Source organism: Hippoglossus hippoglossus, chromosome 13 (assembly GCF_009819705.1).
Source record: "Hippoglossus hippoglossus isolate fHipHip1 chromosome 13, fHipHip1.pri, whole genome shotgun sequence".
NCBI lineage: Eukaryota > Metazoa > Chordata > Actinopteri > Pleuronectiformes > Pleuronectidae > Hippoglossus > Hippoglossus hippoglossus.
The window spans coordinates 5,518,046-5,538,542 of NC_047163.1; the positions used below are offsets into that span (position 1 = coordinate 5,518,046).

The following is a 20,497-nucleotide window of genomic DNA, read 5'->3' on the forward strand; positions in this document are numbered from 1 at the left end:
CACGTTCTTCCCCGTCCTAAAGCATGGAGGCCGTTTCTGTGGAGCTGCACTAACACCGCCCTCAGCCTGACAGGAGAAGTGATCCGCTCAGCCACTTTCACCACGCGGCACTGTGGTCGTGTGAAGTGGAGGGGACGTAATGACAATACGAGCACAGTGACAGCCTGAGTGAACAGGAGCTATTCAGAGCCCAAGCGAACCATCTATATAGTTGATGTTATTGTCCGGTCTCCGGCTCTATCTCCTGCATTAGAGACGACTGGGAGCAAGAAAGGCGAGTGTGTGTGTGTGGGGGGGGGGGGGTGGCTGATAAGTTTTCACCATAATGCACATTTGTGCACCCGCCTTCAGGCCGCGCAGCCTGCTCCAAAAAGGTCCCGTTCCATGCCTGGGACCATCACCAGATGGGACCGAAGATTAACTAACCACACTGTGGCTGTTGTTCCTCCTGATGTGCACTCTCCTCCTTTCAGGACAGACCCTTTGGGGGGGGGGGGGGGGGGTTGACGCAGATGAGTGGGAGCCCAACCTACTGCTGCCACTGCTGCTGCCCGCCGCCGCTGCTGCTGCATGTGCTCATGTGAGGGGCGTTGCGTAAACTGGAGCTGACCCCGTTTCTCTACCTCATGTTGCTCCCCCCCATCCTCGTTTAGCTCACTCATCACCCCTCAGTGGTGCTGCAATGCACTATGTTTGATGCTGATGGAAGTCCATTTATTTTTCATACAACCCTGCAGTTTACTGCCGGTTTCGTTCAATCCAGTTCGGTGTGTGGAGGAAAAGCACAGAGGAGGGTAAAAAAGGAGACTTGGAGCAGGAGAGGATGAAATGCCACTGCGCTCATTTGCAGGAAGCAATATTCACCAAGGGACAAAACAGTCACATGTCACACCACGGGCTGCTTTGAGGCTCGTTGGTATCCTTTCCCAACACAGAGCAGTTTTAAAAGGTGAAAGCTTCAAGGCTCAGAAGACTTTCCAGTGTGTTTTCAACCCTGAGAGCTTCACAAAAGTATAAGCATCTTTTTCGACAGGTCCAACAGTCGCTGTTTGTGGATCAGGTTTCTGTGTCGTAGGTGAGCGTTGACATCTCGCCCGTTCTAGATTTGCTCTCAGTGGTTTCAATGTTAATATGATGTGAAATTAGCCAGAAACTAATTAGTCTGTTTCAAGCAGAGATGAGGGACTTAAGTAGCACAGGCGGTTTTTCTTCCGTCAGTACAGTTAAAGACAACCCGCTGTGCCGTGACCTTGGATTTTACAGTAAAACCTCATTCGTTCAGGCCTGAAATATGTGAACCCGCTGGTCAATGCAATATTTAAATGGCTGGTTGTTACTGCACAATAAAACCTCCCATTATTGTGACTAAACATTTTCTCTCACAAGGACCAGTCCCATTTAGATTCAAAAGGGCAGAATCAAAACTGATTTGAAGAGAGGGGGGGGTAAAAATCAAATAATGCTTAAACTCATGAGAGCAAAATCAGATCAGGGGTCCAGCATAAGCAAATCTACTCAGCCACTATCAAATCTGCACAATCACAAGGACAACAGATCGGTGGCCTTGTTCGTAAGTGGAATTAAAATGCACCCTTGGTGATCGGATCACAAGTGGACAGCTTTGTGTGTACGTCAGAAAATTTGGAAAGAGGCCATTTACAAATGTGACCTAAAATACCATTTGAACATAGAACAAAGACCAAAACGTATAGAAAAGGTTTTGATTTAAGAAAAAATACTTGTGGACCTCAGATAAAGATCATTTATTATTATCTGCTTTTAGTTTATTTGGTATAAACAGATACATAAAACAAACTGCAAGCATCTTTCCAATGCAAGTATCAGTATCAGTATAGCCTCTGATTTCCAACACCCGTCAGTAGAGGAGGCTTCTGTGACAACAAGAGTTAAACCAAGTTCTGTGAGATTCAATAAAACACACAGTTCTCACAAAGCTACAGAAAAGTACAGCATTGAGATAACAAACGAGACAAACTCCGGGAAGATATAAAACAGACATTAGTCATAACAAAGTTAAAGTTCAGCCGAGTACATCCCTCCAATAAGGCCACACAGTCCCCTATGAAACCAAATTCACTGGATCCAGATTTTTATTTGGATCTCATAAATATCAGTGACCTCAAAATGCCAGATTTCTTTCCCCATGAAGATCCATGAAATATTCTCGGAGACAAATATTGAAAAACGGCTAAAATATCAAAGAAAGTTTTAAAAAAGGACTTTAGTAATGCATTCAACTTAAAGTGCGAATCCCAGGACTTTGCTCCTTTCACAGAAAAGAAAACGTCAGAGCATGTTTTGCAAAAACAAACTTTTTCTTACTTCGGTATATGTTCCAATTTATTAAATAATGGGGTCATTCTGTTTTCCTGCATTTGAGTTTTCCAGAATATCCGAAGGCAACATTAAAATGGCCTCAGCTGTGTGTGCACCGTGTTCTCTAAAGCTGCTGGAATCCAACATCAACTCTTCATTAATACACAAAGGAGAAATGCCAGTGTTGTTACAGATGTTTCTCCACCACTGGAACACCCAGTGGGTTCATCTAATGCTGCAAAGTTAATGCTGCCGTCTGTCCCAGCATCATCACCGTCCTCCCTCATCCAAAAATAAATAGACGTCAACAATTAGACTGGAAAATGCCGCCCCGTGATTTGACAGTGTGACAGACTGTGGACGCGACTAAGTGGGTCGCAGGATCTTTTTTCAGTGGGATGCATGAGGGAACCAGGACAGCGAGACCGGGATGATTTATCTGTTACAAGCCTCCTAATGAAATACATGACCACAGGAGATTCCAGCCACCCACAGACCAGAAGGAAGAATCGCTTTTATTGTGACTCCAGATCAACAACAAAATCAGCTTCGGGGGGGGGGGGGGGGAGCACAGACATTCACGATATAGCCACCGGGGGAAGTTGTAAACAATCAGAACATAAAAGGCAGCGTCCAAGTGTGAGAGAGAGCGATGGGCAAACATCCAATTCATGAAGCCCAGTTCTCACGTCAGGACAAATTGGGGATGACACTTTAATTTGCTTGTCACACCAGGCTGCGTTACACGGTTAATGCCAAAATACAGATTTATTTTATTCCAAATTCTGAATATTAGTCATCAACCACATCAGCTATAAGACGCTACAGGGTAATATTTCTTCTGTTCTCACTTTGTTAGAGTCTGTAAATGGAAAAAAACGTTATTTGAACGCAGAGGTTTTTGGACTTTGTTCGGTCTCCACTGGACAATAACTGGATTTATGGCAAGAAAGACTCCACAAAATACTAATCGAGACCATTAATATCAGAGGACAGTGCAGGAACATAAATGTCTCCTGTTCTGATTTACGTCAGAACTGCTCTACTTCACAATGATGCCAAAGAAACCTGACACTGTTTTGGGTTCGTGTTCAAATTTCCATTCCGCGTTCTGTGGGGTTTTGTCATTCCTGAAATATGTGACAGGTAGATTTAAAAAGGGGCTTTGTGCTATTAAAGACGACTTTAAAAAAAAGCCCCGCTTTCATTTGACAAATACTTGGGCCTGTTGGAACAGGAACAAGGGAAAACTGCCCCCGACTCCCACCTGCTCTGCTTCTCCTCTGGATCCCCAAGGACAGAGAAGTGTCAAAATGTTTAAAAGGGAAACAATGAGGATTCTTGCACCGAGGACAAAATCTGACTGAAGACTTTCAAACCCAAGGTAATTACAGTGTCAAACACCTGGTCACACACAGTCCTATACTCATGAGATCCATGAAAACTAAAACAAACTCATGATGCACTAAATAAAACCTGAATAAATAAAACCACTGAAATCAGATATGACTAAAGAAACAAACAAAGCTCAAGTTTGACACAATCTGATTTTGTCTCTTGTCTTGATCTTGCACAAACAATCCTGTTACTTAACCAGGCTCCACTGGTGAAAGGCAAGAATGCACCGTGCCGACTAGTTACAAGCTCCAACACAAAACCCTGTAATCTGGACACTCCAGTCTCCAGAGATAATAACACAGGTAGTCGCAGGGAGGAAGAAGAGGAGGAGGAGGAGGAGTGTGTGTGTGTGGGGGGGGGGGGGTTACCACTGAAAGACGGCCTTCAGCACAGCTCACATTTCCCTGCTGATATAGAGTCATATGCTCCTTTGCGAGTGGAAATAAACAACAGCAATCGCTTGTTCTCATGACTCATTTTCTGCTCCCGCGTGTGCACGGCTGTATTTAAGACCCGATGAGGCCGGAGGGGGAATGTAGCGTCAGCATCCTCTTTCCATGAAAAACATCCGCAACAGAGCAGCATTTATTTGGGATGTTGGTGAACAACACAAGCACTTCCTCCAGACTTAATAGCTCAAATTAAAAAATTAAAAAACTACACACCACTGTCACGTAGCCAAAGAGTATTTTCTTCTAGACCTGGAATCAGCAGCCCGAGAAACTCTGAATAGTAAACAGCTGGAAAACAAACAAGGGCTTTCAGTGATAATCAAAGCAGCTTGACTCGTCTTGGAATCGCTTTGTGCCAAGTCGTGGCACCGAATGTATCACGAAGCAACGGGCTAGATGGGGATGTGGTGCATTGAGCCAAGGTTTATACAGCCAAACTCAAAATGTGTAGAGAATACAGCATTTGGAAAAACTGGGCAGGTATAATAATCCCAAATACCTGCCTGTCTTTATTTTGTTTCTTTAAATTGCATTAAATGTTAATTTTATCCATGTAAATTAATTTGTGATGAATAAATGCATTTGACGTCCAAGGCAAATTTCCCACGTGGGACAGTAAAGGTCTGATTATGTTCATATCTGCCATTTTCAAGTGCCATTCTGCTCATAACAGCTGCATTTACACTGAAGAGTGTATGCAGTAAAATTGCACAAAAATAACTTTAAACCACATATTTCAGAAACAAAAAACAGCCCCCCCCAAACGAGTCAGTGTCATTTGCTGCAGCGAGGACGTGTGACCCGTCTGGCCCTCGCCATGAGAGGCTCAGGTGGCTGTGTGCTACGAGCCTTTAGACGGACGCCAGCACACATCAAGCAGAGCGATGGGCGACAGTACAGCTGGTGAGGGACCTGGTGGCTGGACAGAAGCAAATCGATGGTGGAAAAAGTAAACACTGAAGGTAAGATTGGCAATTTTACTTGGAATTTTGAAAGTTAAAATTATTAATAAAACGTCAACTTTGTGTAAGAACACAGCAGACTGGGCTAAGTGGGACATCTAGTGTCTGTGACAGCCGATGCAGTGGAAGAGTTTAGCGAGTTAGCGTCGTAATTTACATGATTCAAAACTGACACTGGTTTGATTTGAGATACTCTGCAAGCACCGAGTTAAGGCGCCTGTGCAGAGGAGTCGGTTCCTCCGTTTACCCTCAAAATGTTTTATATTCAACTCATGAACAGAGAACTGGGAATCACATTTACCAATAAGTGTATTTTTTATTATCTGGCATACAGTATTTTGCATGGTTATCTAAATTTGCTAAGCTAGAGCCACTAACTAGTGAAAAGTTGTTTTTAAAAGTGAACTGTTTAGCGTTGAACCTGCCGGCTCTGGTCTTGGAGCCTGTGTTTTGGCAGCAGCTGGTGTTTAGCCCGGTGACACCTTTGTCACTGCCAGTGTTTTCTCTGGGGCAAACGCTGTGTGCAGAGGTCACTGCTGCTTCGGCTGCCGTTTTAAGCTGTGAGGGGTTTGTGTCAAGCAGATGCTGCAGGTTTCGTTGGGTCAATAAATCTTTTGTCCACTTTTTAGGTCTGGAAGAAAAGTTTAGAGCCTCATATGGTAAAAAATTCACCTTACTGAGGTTTATTATAAAAGTGTTTTTGCTACTATTTGTGATAAAAATTGAATTTCTGTCTTTTTGACTGGATCCTGGTTTTTATGACTCAACTCACCTTTTTGTGATGTCGTCTTTTTATCCTTTTGTGTTATTCCTTTTATTTGCTTTTATTTTCTGTTTTATTTGTGCTTTTACGTGACACAGAATCTTTTTTATTTAATCCTGTGTCCACTTTTTAAACCGTGTCTTTAAAGAACTATATAAATAAAGTTATTATTATCATTATTAAGTGAGTGCACTGGGAGATGTAGCAAATGGTATATAAACATAAAATCTCGCAAATGTATACAATTAGATGCTGTGATGTCTGTCTATACTCGTCCACGCTGAGTGAAGAAGATCTTGAGTTCTTTCATCTTCATCATCAATGCCAGAAACGTGCTCGTCCACAACTGAGGTGCTATCAGACCACTTCCTGCCTGTGGCTCTTCAGCTCCTCATCGACGACCCTTTGAAGCCTTTAAACAGCTGTTAATTGGACGTATACGTCAGCCGCAGACACTGTTGAGGACAAATGGGGGGGAGGGGGCAGGTTGTGGGTTTTTCGGTGATTCCCCCTCACTACAGTTCTGTGAGGGGGGGGAAAGGGATCTGTGCTTTTTCAAAGTGGACTTTTGCTTGTTTTTGGTTTCACCAGACAGACGACTACATTAGAGCAAATTATGACTTGCTCAAATTAGAGGGCAGCTGCAGAAAAATGTTTTTTGAAACCTGCAGCTGAACCACAAATGAATCCTGATGACTGTGTTTGATAGATATACGATCCCCATATTATCACCTGTGAAGTTTCACAGAGTAACTTAATTAAAGCAAATGTTCTCTAAATTATCCCTAATGTCATTTCTGTCATCTTGCTTAAACTTCCTTTCTCTAAACCTTAGCTACACTCCTCATATTCTTAACATCTATAATAATCATGTAGGACAGAGCATCAGTTATAATTCCCCTTAATTCTTCCGGTGGCGACTTCTTCAAGATCTGTAAATGTTAACTTTGTGCTCATTTAAGCTGATTTGGATTCAAGAAAAAGTTTCTTAAAAGACCCTTAAACTTAACCCTGAAAATATTTTAAAAATGTGAAACTTAAATCAGATGCTGAAGAAAAATGCACCTCCAGCCAGTGAACATTATCACACATGAGTTCCAGCATCTAACAGTTTGTGATGGAAGTATTAATGTGGGAAGAGCATCACAGGACTTTGTGTAATGGAAAGAAAAAGGGGGCTGCGGTCGCTGTGACCAAATATCACAAGCACAATCACCAGAGACTTGCATGTTGACCTTCTCAGAGCCTGTAACTGTCACTGCCAGTGAAAAGGTCTCCCCTGGCTACACGGAGCATCAACACTCATCTGCCTTCGCATGTTTCACATTCCAGACTCACAATCCACTCCTCCACGCTCTCCACTCAAATCACACCCGGCGCTATCCCCCTCACACGAGGAGCAACTGTGCCTGACAGTTTTATGAGTATAGATCTGTGATCAATGGTATCAAAGCTCGGACCCCCTGGTCACCAAAACACCATCTAGTGTTATGCAAGTTTTAAGTTGCAATGGCAACCTTGAATATAATCCACCAAGCACTGGCACAGATGGTGAACATTGTAAAACAGCTGGAAGATGAAATCAGATATTGGTGGAAACGGGCAAAATTCACAATATTGTCCTAAGGTGTCAAATACATCAAAGAGATTTCATGTCAGTAAAGCGGCTTGAAGACCAGCACTGAACTCCAGGGCTGGATGGGAGAACACAAGTGTCCAAGTGGCTGCCCCCCCCCCCCCCCCCCCAGGAAAAGAATGTCCTAGGAAGACAATGTGAGAACCCAGCAAAAGATCCTCCGTAGGATTCATCGCGAGCAAGTGGGTGTTTTGATGATGTTTCTATCACGCAACAGACGCAAAAATTACAAATACAAATACTTGCATACAACACGTAGAAGACACAGACGAAGATGTCAGGAGAGCTTTTGGGAATACGGGCCGACACGGTGTTCAGAGATTTCTGTGTTGTTCACGTGTGAAGGTCAAACTCCGGAGAAAGTCCGGACCAAACATCCTCCGGAGTTCAAGTCTGAAAACAGCTTTTAGAGATTTAAAACATCTGTGCTCCAGTATATTTTTTCTAAATCCTGTGTGAGGGCCTGGCCTTGCTCTGAGCCCAGCTGGCTTTGTGATCTTTTGCATTTCAAGAAATTCAAATTTAATCAAACGTCCTGCTCTCATTCAGTAAAGCCAGCAATGCCACAAAGAAAGCGCTGAATGGTCGTTGATGCCTTCTGAGCAGAAGCCCGTGCACCCGGCTGAGCCATTCACCTACCAATCTCCGTATGACAGCTGACTGGTCCGTTCCTTTGCTGGCAGCAGAATAGACACAATGCCGGTGACACGGAGGAGCCGCGATCCTGCATTGGAAATGTTTTTTTTCTCATCTGCTTCGCTCAGGATCTTCCTCCACAGAGGCAATCGTTTGCTTCCAGGTCAGCGAGTGGAATGGCTTCGGTTTGAGTGTTTTCCCTTTTATGTTGCACCACAAGTACAGACACACGATCCAAAATCCACTCAAAAACCCATCTGGGTCAACGTCAAGGTCCAATCCTGTCAGTTTGATTCCATTATTAATGGAGGAGGAGGAACACACATGGTGATGTTGCAAATGCCTATTTAAAAAAAAGGGAGAATATATCGAGGACTCGGAGATGATGAAATTTGGTGACACCTGTGTTCCGTCATCCTGGAAGTTTCCAAATGAAGTTCAAGCATCGAGAGAGTGTCTCTAAACCACGTTTCATCATTTACATGTAACGTGTGCTGAGGAAATCTGAATCATATCTCTGGACTGAGCCCACCGAGAATCCTCCCTGAGCACCACCTCAACCATAACACCCCTGGAGCTCCCGGCTCGCTGCTGCTGCTGCTGCTGCTGCTACACGGTGCACTGAGGCAGAGCGGAGCTGGATACTGACACACATCACTGCACCAATCTGGGTAGAAAATGCATCCACTCCTTCAAGTGGTCGTGATGACAGCTTCCAGTACTGGGCCTCTCTCGTTGCCACGTGATAAAAATGTCACAGAGAAAGACATATTTCTGCTTTTAGCTGGGTTATTAAAACTTGGTGATAAACTGAGTTATCGTGCAAAGCAGGGAGACAACATTGAGAAGGCACTGCTGTGGTGCAGAGGTAATACTAATCATTCCTTTATAATTAGCAGTACAATTATCCATGCTCATGGATTATCACTAACTGCTATACTCCTCTTTGGCAAAACACCTTTTTTATTTATACAATGTCAGAATATTATATTGAATTAAGAGAAAGTTATTTCATATTAATATAATGACCAGTCAGATAAAGTGGTATAGATACTGTTAAATTTAAAATCTCTTATTTTGAATTGACTACAGCTCCATGCACAGGTTATTTTGCTGCCATTTAATTTAATTTCTTCATAGGCAGCGCCCTGCTCTTCTGCAGAGCTCAGTGAGATGCAAAAAGTTCAGTCAAACTTGCAAAGTGACATCATGGCAGCACAGCAGTGCAACACAGTCATGATCACCACATCATTTACTGCAGTATATCCACTTCTCTGTGTTTATACTTCTGAAATTATAACAAAAGGAAGATATAAAAAGGTATAAACCAAACTTGAAGTCTGCATACAACACTTAATATTCTTACTATTATGACATCGCTGATCAAATATTCAGCGACAGTGATACAAATTTAAAAAATGTGAATGTCAGCAAAGAAAACCACGGGCAGCTGTAGCTCGTGCAGCTCCACATGTTTAGACTGGGGGGGGGGGGGTTGTGCATTTCAAATGGGAACAAATTTACATACAACAAACAAACAACTTTAACAACTTAACACATGTGTAAGTGCAGGTTATTTGTAAAGCAAAGATGATTTATTCTATATAATTCGACTGCTGCAGAAGTTGGCTTTGCAGCATGTTCATAAGTCTGTCTGTGATTGAGGCTGCAGCAGATTCCAAGAGTTTAAATTAGACTCATTTAATTGAGCAACTAGAAAACCCTCAGTGTGGAGCTGCATGTGGCGTCATGCTGAATCCGGCTGCACATATAGTCTAACTTTCATAGTAAGATAAGGATCTGAAAGACTTAATCTCAGATAAACATCGGCTGGCCTGTACATCTACAATATGGCCTTTGTCCCATTATACACAGTGGCGTTCAATTAAATGAAGCTTACGACACACGACCGTGCAAACCAATCAGTGGCTTGTTATTTTTCACGCTAAGGAGAGAAAATGTTAGGTTCAAATTAAGATCGAGGACAAGGGTCCCATTGCATGTGTTTCAATGTAAAGCTTTTTTAAAGGGTGCAGAGTTTGTGTCTTATTAAAAGTCGCTTCAGTCATAACAGGAGCATTGTCAGGACTCAGAAGCCTGAAAGCTGGAGCCTGACCCCCTGTCCCACTAAGCCGCAAACGGTCCATACATTTCCATAACTATGACACCAGATGACCACTTCTCGCCCCTCTCCCCACCGCAGGAGTCACACAACAGGCTTTCCAACACAAAGCTGGAATTTTAAATGAACTCACACATCATAAAGTCCCCCTGCGCCCCTCCAGGATGCACCCTGGGAATTCTCCTTGACTTTGACCATCTCTCAAATTTGCAATTCATCATCTCTCCCCTTTCTTGGACTCGCCAGCACGGACCTGCTGCTTTGTCATTACAACGACACAGACACGAGCTGCATTGTCCGCGTCTGACGCTGAATGGGGAGCAACACAATGGCTCGCGGCCGCATGCAGTTGGAGGTAAAGTTGTGTCCTACAGGTACAAACATGAGGTGGCAAACCCCACCCTAAACACAGGCTGTGAAGACCCCAGCAGCACACACAAATACACCAATTTCTAAAATAAGAGCATGTGAATGGAAACTAATGAGAAAAAACAATGTGGTGAGATGATGAATCTTGAAGACACTTTACTCCAAAAAGCCAAACCCTGATTTAGAGAAGCTTTGGTTGCAACTGACAGATTTAATTACAGAGAAAACTAGGTTTGCAGAAACACACACAAACATTGACTCAGTGTGTGTGACTGAAAGATGTGTTATTTAGCACCTCTTCTGGAAAGTGGGAGGTTTGGGGCTAGAAAACCATTTGTCTCCTCTATCTGCAAACACACAACCAAACACTGGTGCAAAGATGCAAAATAGGATAAACTTACCTCGCTGTGCACTACTATGTAGTGTCACTCCTCCCTTTGCAGCCACGAGAAATCCCAGGCATCACTAAAGGCTAAATTTCAAGCTCCACATGAGGGGATGATTGATACTTCTTGTGTCCACAGCAGACTGACTCCTATATGCAAGGATGAGTTGAAGAACTGAGGGAGGAAGGGAGGGGAAGGAAGGAGGGAGGGGGTGTGACTGTTTGTAAATCTCCCCTCCTCCTCCTCCTCCTCCTGCTGCTGCCGACTCTTTCACACTCTCCGCTCCCTCCTTGCTCTAATTCCACCCCCCCAACTACAAACCTAGTGCCAGCAGGAATGTGTGTTCCCTCCCTCGTCTCCTCCGTAATTGCCCCTCCACTCCCCAAAAGAAAAGCATCATGTTTGCACAACATGTTGCAGAATTCTTATTGTAAAAATAGTAATAAAAAAAAAGGAAAGTAAGATGAACTAAATCAAATTAAGAGTGATATTCAGAGTTTAGTCTGGATCAGTATAAGCTTAAACGTAAACGTAACATAATTTATGCCGAGAGAGAAAATAATTTGAAATCCACGTCTTTACTTTCTGGCTTACAAGAAAATAAAACGTCATTCCAGGAAAAATCTAACTAATTGTCTCTTTGCCTCCGAGGCAGCGAAGGCTGAGAGGTCGGAGCCTTAATGTGTTGCAGTGCATATTTAGGAGAATTCAGCCGCAGCCCAAAATGGACCTGTGAATGAGCGAGAGGCTGGGCTTGCTGTTGTCATAGCACCAGTGATGTCGTGCGGCTATCACGTCAGCAATGACAACGGCGCCTGCCCTCCGTTTTCTGAGATGATGGAACCGGCAGCAGGGAGCAGGGGGGGAGAGGGGCAGGGGAGGACGGAGGAGCGAGGGCACGGAAGACGTCTGTTCAGCTGCAGCTCTGCATCATGAGCTCCGGCAGCAGCAGCTTTGCATGCATGCACGGCGAACGGCAGAAAAAAAACAAACCCAGAGCTAATCAAGGGTGTGCACGACCACGCAGAGGAGAGGCAGAGCTGCGTTTATCTCAGAGGAGTCCGGTGAATTGAAGTGAATTGCCATGTCTAGACTCTGTGATGACTATGACCAAAATAAAAAGGCACTCAGCACCGTGGTCAGACTGGCTTCCTCTCAACGCAACTTCATGTCCTGCCAAGGTTGTGACCCTGATATTAAATTAAAGCACTGGGGTTGCGTAGTAAAGGCAGGAATGTCCGGTCTGCAGAAGGAACCAGACACAACAACACAAGCACTTATCTAATCTCTGAGCTCGATTGCACACAGGTGATCTGTCAGGATAACCGATTTTTTTTGGGGGGGGGGGGGGAGTATTTGTGCCAATTTCCTCTGTTCAATTAGTGATTTGTTGGCACGTGGTCCAGTGACATCAAAAGACTTGGAAGCGCAGGCTGCAGTCTGAAGACATGATATCAGGGTATTTCCTGGAGGGAGCACGTTTTTATAGAAGTAACTGAAAACCAAATATTAAACTTCTAATAATAATCCTGTAATATTCTTATTAATTTAATAAGTTTGATGAATGTTTTAAGTGTATGTTCGTTTATGCTACATGACATGAGATCTGCTTATCTCCTCGCCCCCCCCCCCAAAGAATTCTTGGATCAGGCAGCAGTGCAATAAAATGTCTATCAGTGAATGTGGACTAATGCTGAATCCACGTCTGCGCTCACCACAGGCATTTTAGAAATGTAGATTGCTCTGCTCAGAGCTCAGCTAAACAAACACAGCTTTCTCATCACCGCCACCGGGCTATTAAACCCCCGCGCTGTCCGCACTCAATTTAGGATCTGATTGAGCCGGACGTCCAATACATTGACAGGGCCGTTCAATACCGCGGGAGCAATTGGGCAAGTGAGACGATGGTTACAGATCCACGGGCAACACTTCGGACTGCTGATGCTGTTCAGGTGTCACAAGCAACTGCGATCACTGCCAATCACCTTCAGGACAACACAGAGAGAAACAGCTGAAGGTGGCGGAATGACAGAAGTCCATTAGTCGGGATTTACAGTGAGTTGTCCGACTGTGACGCTTCACAAAAACTGCAACAACCGTTAAAAAAAAGAAAGAATATTCAATATCATTGTTTGAATTAGATGAAAAGAGCCTGCAGAAACATGTATCCAATATTTTTCTAAATACTTAGAATGAACTGAAGACAAAGCATTGTTTTAATGTAAATTCTGACTTTAACAAAAGTTAAAATTAACTCTGGTTTCCCCAGGACGCCCCACAGGTCCTGCTTTATTTCTGTATGTGTTGAAGCTTGCCAGTAAAAAAAACAGCTGAATCAGTCGAAACCACCGTTCGCAGCAAGGACAGTGTTCTTTGTTTACGGTGAACTAAATAAGTTGTGTTCCACAATTAGAGCCGTGACGTGCATCTGTCCCGCTCTTCCCTTTACACAGACCTCCCCTGCAGGCAGAACAAACAACTGCTCGTACCTCTTCTACACAATGGTCCGACCAAGTGAAGGCACAGCGTCCCCGCCTTCAGCAGACTGTAAAAGAGCCACTCGGTGACTCATTACCCCCCAAAACCCAGTTTGAGCGTCAGCGTGATTGATTTCTTCAAAACAAATTTCGAAACCTGCCATTTTTAGGGAACATGGAGATTGGTCACATTACTCCTTGATTATTTGCTCTGAAGTGAGTCGACGGGCCACTTTGTGAAGGAGCCCACATGTTACATGTCTTGTAAGCTAAATCGCAATAAAGGTCAGTTAATAATTGACTACACACTGCTTTATTACAGCAATCCCGAATAGACCACAGGGCAACACTTCAGTCGAGATGATGTAACTGTAACGTTGAAGCCTCTATTGTGTAATGAATTAAAGCGAACGACTATACGAATGGAGTGCAGTCAACGTAAAGACACACACAAAGCTAATTTCAATACAGGAGGTCAAGACAGGACTGTAGAACAATACAGAACAATAAAACTATTACTAGAAAGAGTAGCAGGTCTATCCCTGACCAGGGTAATGTAAGGCCTGACAATGTGCCGAACACTTTCTAGTCTCGCACCAGTGAAATCCTCAATTAACATACAGGAGATGAGTATTAGCCACAAATAGGCATCAAGATGTAGATTCAATAACTTTGTTGTTTGTGGATTCAAACCTTATTCTCAAGACTGTCCACAAAGCCACTGGTCCACATGTACAAACACTCACTTTGAACCTGTATGCAGCGTCTGAATCCACAACAACATTGCAAATGGAATCCATCGCCACTAGGGCTCACTTCTTTCTTTTCCTGAAGGTCTCCACAATCACAACAACACAGCCCCCTCGTGCCCATCTGAAAAAATAAATGATCCATTGTGCTGAATAAAGGAACAGCGTGTACAAGTGATATCTAAAAATAAATAAATAAAAATGCAAGTATTATGCAAGACATAAAAGCAGTAACCCTGAGCCCGGGTAGGGATCATTAGTGGAGGACCCAGTGGTCTCCTGCAGTGAGTTGCCTCTCCAGACTCAACATCAAAGACAGCGGTACAGAGAAGGAAATCACTTAGAATGCGGAGAAGAGGCTGGAATTGATTGGTCAAGACTCAATCTATGCAGCAAAGGTGGCTCTCAAATATTAGTTATTAAAGTGTTCTCCCCTTAAAAAAGCTGCCGGGTCGGGTCAACTGCAAACTTAAACCAAAAAAATACTGTTAAATGACACATCTCCATTGCTTTAACAACATTTCAACATATTATATATAATTATTTTGTTGTTGATTATTAAGGTAATTATTTCTTGTATAAATACATTAGTCTTTGGGAAATAGTGTAAAATGTCCATTACAATATCTACGAGCTTATGGCTCATTTTGTCCAATTCACATTTGAAGAGGTTGTAACCCGTTAATATTTTGTGTTTTTCTTGCATAAATCAGTGGAAACACTCACCGTTTTTAAACTGAATACATTTTCGGTCAATTTACATCCATACTAAAGCAACCTAGATACTGGACATACTTACACTTCTTTTTCCAATCAAATTCGGTCTTTTCAAGTCTTATCCTCAACATTTTGACCTACATTATCACCAAACTCTTTATTGAGAGGTTCAAATGTGGACCCAGAGTAACTGACCATCGTTACATATCAGAATCACCTTAAGCAAATAAAAAATACCTGAAATATAGTCAAAGGCTACATCCACACTATTAAGTTTCCGTTTTAAAATGAAAACAATCTCCATCCAGTGATACTGATGTAAACAGGAAGCAGTCTGCTCTGCAACCGGTTGCTTCCTTGAAGAAAATGCCACGAACCAGGAAAGACCAGGGATTTCCTTCCTGGTTTGTGGTCCAGGTGGAAAAGTTCCTGAAGGTAAGTGATAGAGATGCTTGTAGTTTGTTGTCCATGTCCCACTTACCTGTGGCAGGCGAGTCGTGACTGATAAGATCCAATCAGGAGGGGAGTATGGATGCCTACGTCACTGTTTCCAAAAGTCTCCATTTCTGCCCATCTAGAGTAAAACAAGGCAGAGTTTTCAAACTAAAATGGGGACACAAGAGTTTCTTAAAGCCTCAGAGTACTGTGGACTCCAGGTGTAAACACAGCAAAAGTGAAGAGTTTTAAAACTTGAATGTATTAGTTTGGACGTAACCTTACTCTAACCCCTCCATGGTGTATCATAACCTTAGCAGTTTAATGCACTTAGTATCTATTATTCATTAAAAAAAACACAAGGCTCTATCGGCCATGTGAAGCTGATGATCATCATGATGTGTGGTTCCGACAGCCGGTCATACATTCCTGCTCGCAGCTCCGAGATAGGAGGAGGAGCAGAGCTGTGATGAGGCCTTTTAATGCTCATCTGTCATGTGTTTCAAAGCCCCATGGCCATTGTGGGGAGCGAGTATCAGAGAGCTACTGAATACCATCCACTAGTCCGCAGATACAGAACACAGCCGTTCTCAGGCGTGACCTGTGGATACCCGGAGAATTGGCTACAGAGTTTACCCAGAGTTTGCCTTTGACACATGCACAAGACAGCGGGAGGTTTTCTGCACAGACGCATTGAGATATTCAGAGATTCATCAAACCCCCCACACACACACATACGGTGAATCCAGTGCAGGATGCCTGGATTTCTACGGACACTATACCAGGAGGCCAGGTGTTCACACGTGAAACTCCTCTGCAGAAAATACGATAGGAACTGCAGAGTTCAGTGCATGTCTGAAAGCAGCTACAGTATATTGGCCTCTCACTTTGGAGTTGTAGTAGCCAACTGTAAATGGAAGGGAATCTTTTCAGAACTCACCTTTCTGAGGCTACTACAACCTCAAAGGAGGCTTTGAAGCTGGAGTCAATACACAACAGTGAAGGCGAGTCTTGTTCATTCATGGTGAACACTTGTTTACTAGTTTCCAAAAGGTGCAAGCCACAGCCACAGAATAGACTTCTTGACTTTGAGGTGAATGTTAATTCAGGTCTGTAATAATTCATAGGAAAACTATGCTTGAAAGTCAAGCTGAGAATCATACCTTGCTTTTCAAGGGCTAGTGGAACACAGAGTGCGTCAATGTCACTCTAACGTGCAGCTCTGCCAGAAGGGACGGCCTCTGGAACGCATCTGGCAACAAACCTTGGCAAAGCACAGAGATGCTTTCTTTCCAGATTATGCTGATTGTCAGCACATCATGAATTCATCATGACCTCAATGTCAGATGCTGAATCACGTGGCAGCTTCCAGTCTTCTGCGATTTGTGACAAGTGAGAAAATTATGCAAGGCTCTTTAAATGTAACTGATATGTTCAAGAAGGGTTTTTAAAGATTCTGTCACATCAGCATGTTAGCAGCACACGAGCCAGAATGAAACGATGGACGTGGACAATGTGACAGATTGTGGAGAACAATGGGATTCCTCTTTTCAACTTTCCAAAGATGGAGGAAGACAGACGGATACAGCAGCACATCAATAGTCCTCTCTAATGGAGACAGATGTCCTGTCAGGAGGAACAAGGGAGCACCGAGCTCGGGTCTGAAACTCAATACAACATGGATGTAAACAGAAGTTGTCCTTTATCCATCAGCTTGAGCCGGAGAGGGAACAAAGACCGCCCAATGTCAAAATGTGATTATATGATATGTGTTCTGAGAAATTAATTGGATAACATTATTTCTTGCTTATGACAACATGGAGTCTGTCTCAGTCTGATACGAGCAATCTGGTGTTTTGTGCAGAAAGACAGTTGATAATTGTCACAAGTAAACTCTGGCAATCGTTCAGTGGAAACTGCACTGTACAGACAGGACCACACACAGCTGCAGCATCAGCACTGTTGTGAGGGCTGCTCCATTGCAGGATTTGTATGGAAGAAGGCCAGACTCCTCCAAATCATTTGGAACAGCAAGGCCAATCCTTTTGTTTCTGCTGTAAACTGAACACATTTGCATTTTAAGATCATTCAATTGGATATTAATTTCAGCTTTTATTTCCTGGTATTTACATCGAGATGTGTTTAAGAACAAAGACTTCAGACCTTTTGCTTTGGAGTAGTAGCCAACAGTAAAGGGAAGATACTATTTTCCGAGGTTACCACAACCTCAAAGGAGGCTTTGAAGCTGGAGTCAATTCACAACGGTGCAGGTGAGTTGGCGTAATTTGTGGGGAGCACTTGTTTACTTGTTACTCCCAAGATGGAGGCCACAGAATAGACTGTTTGACTTTGATGTGAATTTTGATTTAGGCTTGTAATAATTCATGGGAAATCCCCGTGTCTTCACTGTTGAAAGTCGAGCTGAGAATCATAAAAAAAAAATGGCTCTGCTATATGCGTGAGCTCAGGGTTAAACACACCCATTTTTTCAACTGAGCAAAAATACCAGAACGTGTGAGTGACAGATGTTTCTTGTTGTGCAGCTGTTGCCTTTCAGATCGATTGTTTGAACATTGAATCGCTCTGAACGTCTACTCTTGTTTTTAGCCTCGCGTTTCACCTGCGAAGACAGCATTTGATGTTAAAAAGAATAAACCTGGAGACCAGAGAGCTGTCAAGCAAACCATTTTGAAGCTGGGAAAAACAATGTCCTGAAGATGAAAGAAGCTGTTGGTGAACCGGGCAACACACAAGACGGCAGCAGCGGTAAATGACAGAAACAGTGACCTCGCCACCGACCTACAAAGGGCCGGACTGAAGGTATCACAATCTAATGTTTATGGAAAACTTTATGGCAGAAAAACATCCATATCACAAGATGCAAACCACTCATCAGCAGGAAGGATCTGAATTCAAATGTGCAAAGTAAAACGTAACAGACATGAGCCACAAAAGCTCTGGAACAAGGTTTTAAGAATTGATGAGAACAAGTTTAACCTCCACAAACTGATGAGCAAAAGGATCTGCTCATGATCCAACACATACAAGCTAATCTCCGAAGCATGGTGGAGGGGGAGCTTGGGTTTCGCAAGGAATCACTAATATTTATGGATGCACGATGGTATCAGCAGCGAGAAATTAAAAGTCTACAGAAACGTTTTCTCAGCCAATTTCAGACCAAATGGGAGGAACTTAATCACGCAGCAAGACAATGACTCAGAAAACCCAGCCAACACAACAAAGGGCTTCAACGGGGGGGGGGAAAGTGGAAGGTGTACGACTGGCCAAATCGATCAATGCACCTTAACTCAGTGAAACGTGCATTTCACCCCCCGAGAGGAGGGGGGGGATGTCAGAGCAACAGCCTAACACCCTAAAATATACTGTTTTTTCACAGGATATAAAGCAAGGGGGGGGGAGCAAATCCATGTTAGAGGCTAGAAACAGCAAATCGTTGACACTTAGTCAATGACTTCAATGATTTCTCTCCTGGTCAGCTGACCCATTGATCAGGTGATTGTATCAACACTAAAGTATTGAGAGGTTAAAATTAATTTCTAGGATTTAATGAAAAAAATAACTCAAAATTTGGAACTCATGTCTCTGACCAGAGCTTCAATTCAGTTTCAAGAAACTCGAACACCACTCAAGCCCAGAGTTTGTTCAAATATTTAAACAACTTGGCCAGTTGGATCTAACTGGACAGTGGAGGAGTATATAGAGATAGATGTGGTCATTTCATTATTAAAAGCCTAATGGGCAGAATAATGGCACATTAAGATGGTATTTTCATAGCGAATCAAGAGGCTTCAGCTCAGTTCAAAACTCTCACCGGTTTCCTGCTTTCTGGTTGTGCTCCAACTTCTCTGCTAAATATTTCCACAACAACCCACCTCTTCATATTTGCCGACTTGTTCTCTCACACACGACTATGTAAACCAACACTGGGATACAAGTGATTTCACTCTAATCTAACAGGAGATAGAAGAAGTCAAACATCGTGCAAAAACACACAAGTCATTTTGGCATTAACAATTTACACTCCGAGTGATACAGTAGTTAATGGGGAGTTTGTGTTGGTATGAATGGCCTGTGTTGGTGCCATCACACTGAGCTCCGTTTGCTATTCAAGCAAAACACTAGACTGTCTTCAGTATTTACTTTGCACCGCTTTGCAAATGAATGGAGAGTTATGTGCAAGTAGGATGGAGATGAATAATTCACAAAGAGCACTTACCGGGGTAAAATTATGCGCATTTCAAGAAATCATCTGTGTTTGGTCGTGCACTTCGGTACGCGCATGAGGAACAAAGTCGTGGTCTGTGCAAAAAGCCAACAAATTACCATATGAATGTGTGGACATTCTTTCATGTGTTGCTACAACAGTGGATACGCTGCCTCAAGTTGGTCTGACATCGGAGGTCTCTGATGCAGAGTTTAAAGAGTGTGGACGCAAGCCAGGGGCTGGGGGGGGGCAAGAAGACCAGTTACAACTTGACGAAGACAGACACGCACACACAGAGGGTGAGGTCCCTGTGCAGGCACGTCACACAGGTGGGCTCAGGTTTCCACCCTGAGGACACATCACTGAACACCGAGGACATTCTGCCGGATGTCTTCTTCCCGTGGACGATTCACTCAGGCTGCTGCAGAAGGTCATCACCTCTGCAACCCTGCAAGTCCTCCACAGAGTGATTCACAGCCATCATCCACTGCTACAACTGTCCCATTCAACAAGTTTGAACTTAAAAAAAGGATTAAAGCATCTGTAAGTGTCAAATATATTTTGGCAAAACAATTGCTGGAGGTATCAATTGAGACAAACAGTGGGTATTTGATGCTACGAATTGGACTTGGCACCAGAATTCGTTGACGCAAGATGAGACTGCGTTGCTGCAAAGGTTCCACCAGAACAAATCTGAATAAAGTTTTGAAAATGACAACAACATACAAAACATGCACTGAACTATAAGAGCATCATCTACACTAATGTTTAATTTTCTCTCTGGCGCCGGTCGTATCAACTTAAGAGTCCTCAAACATCTGTGAAGTAAAGAA

General features: G+C 43.3%; 2 protein-coding genes across 4 annotated transcripts in view; both read right to left on the reverse strand.

Moving 5' to 3' along the window:
• The window catches only part of tiam1b (TIAM Rac1 associated GEF 1b), a 46,105-nt gene that overhangs the window by 23,965 nt on the left and 1,643 nt on the right, over positions 1-20,497 (reverse strand). The window contains exon 2 of one of the 3 annotated variants that reach the window (XM_034603532.1): positions 15,486-15,578. The exons of 1 other annotated variant lie outside the window; for it this stretch is intronic. The gene's annotated coding sequence lies outside the window, so the exon portion shown is untranslated. Of the gene's footprint in view, positions 1-11,076; positions 11,272-15,485; positions 15,579-20,497 lie in introns of those variants that run through there. One more of the 3 variants, XM_034603534.1, reaches the window with a different exon arrangement.
• Positions 1,035-20,497, reverse strand: part of LOC117772422 (SR-related and CTD-associated factor 4-like) — a 41,187-nt gene continuing 21,724 nt past the window's right edge. The window contains exons 19-20 of the transcript XR_004615771.1: positions 15,083-15,087; positions 1,035-1,045 (exon numbers count right to left, since the gene is read on the reverse strand). The gene's annotated coding sequence lies outside the window, so the exon portion shown is untranslated. The remainder of the gene's footprint in view (positions 1,046-15,082; positions 15,088-20,497) is intronic.